Source organism: Scylla paramamosain, chromosome 26 (assembly GCF_035594125.1).
Source record: "Scylla paramamosain isolate STU-SP2022 chromosome 26, ASM3559412v1, whole genome shotgun sequence".
Lineage (NCBI taxonomy): Eukaryota > Metazoa > Arthropoda > Malacostraca > Decapoda > Portunidae > Scylla > Scylla paramamosain.
This window is the reverse complement of record NC_087176.1, coordinates 3,593,897-3,595,000: the sequence shown is the minus strand read 5'-3', so window position 1 is coordinate 3,595,000 and position 1,104 is coordinate 3,593,897. Positions and strand designations below refer to the sequence as shown.

The window sequence follows — 1,104 nt, the reverse complement described above, 5'->3', positions numbered from 1 at the left end:
TTATCATAGTTTTCAATCCTTTATACTTCGGATCCCAATCTCATTTCAAGGCATAAACACAAACAACACATAAGAAATTCAACTCCAACTATGCTTCTTAATCCTCCTCCTCCTCCTACTGCTCCTTCTACTTCGCCTCCCTCAGTCACTCAAGCGGCGGGCAGGCTTACAGACACGCACGGCGGGGACCTTAACAGGAGGACTCCCGCGGAAGAGACGCGCACACCCTCACTCCACGACAGCCAAGATAACACTGGCGGCTGGTCATGTGAGGCATCGCGGTGGTGATGGTGGTGGTAGTGGTGGAGGCGGAGCTTAGATGGGACGCTGGGACCTGCCTCTTGCCTGCCTCTCTCTCTCTCTCTCTCTCTCTCTCTCTCTCTCTCTCTCTCTCTCTTGCTAGCTGCCTCCCTACTTCCCTCTCTCTCTCTCTCTCTCTCTCTCTCTCTCTCTCTCTCTCTCTCTCTCTCTCTCTCTCTCTCTCACCCCGTTGACACCTCCCAGCCACGCCCCCTTGTGACACTTCCCGCTGTGTGTGTGTGTGTGTGTGTGTGTGTGTGTGTGTGTGTGTGTGTGTGTGTGTGTGTGTGTGTGTGTTCGTATTTCCAGCTTTCTACTTCTTCCACTTCTTTCTCCAGTATACAAGTAAATTCTTCCTTTTTTCTATTAAACTCTTTTTTCTCTCTCTCTCTATCTATTCTAACTTTCTCTTCTTCCTCTATTTCTTCTCTCTCTTATCTACTTATCATTTTTTTTCACTTTCCACTAACTTCATTTACTTCCCTTTCCTTTCATCCTTAGTCATCTAATACATCCCCACTTTCTCTCCTCCTTTTCCTCCTCCTCGCTTCCTTTCCCCCTTCCACTTACAGCTTCCTCACTCATCCTACCAGTAAGAATTATCATAACACAAGCATTAACGACCTCAACATTAACCTCTAAGGTATTCTGGCCTTTCAAACACAAATATGTAGCAATTCATTACACCACTCCCCTTCCCTTCCTTCATCCAAGTCACTTTCCTCGTTCCCTCATATCACACACACACCACTATCACATTACAATTCCAATGTATTATCCTCCTTCCCTTACGTCAGCAGCATT

At 46.7% G+C, this 1,104-nt stretch overlaps 1 protein-coding gene across 4 annotated transcripts in view; it reads right to left on the bottom strand.

Moving 5' to 3' along the window:
- The window catches only part of LOC135113617 (dual specificity calcium/calmodulin-dependent 3',5'-cyclic nucleotide phosphodiesterase 1A-like), a 189,166-nt gene extending 188,834 nt beyond the window's left edge, over positions 1 to 332 (bottom strand). The window contains exon 1 of one of the 4 annotated variants that reach the window (XM_064028984.1): positions 171 to 332. The gene's annotated coding sequence lies outside the window, so the exon portion shown is untranslated. The remainder of the gene's footprint in view (positions 1 to 170) is intronic. The other 3 variants (XM_064028985.1, XM_064028986.1, XM_064028987.1) reach the window with 3 other exon arrangements.
- Between the last annotated feature and the right edge of the window lie 772 nt (positions 333 to 1,104).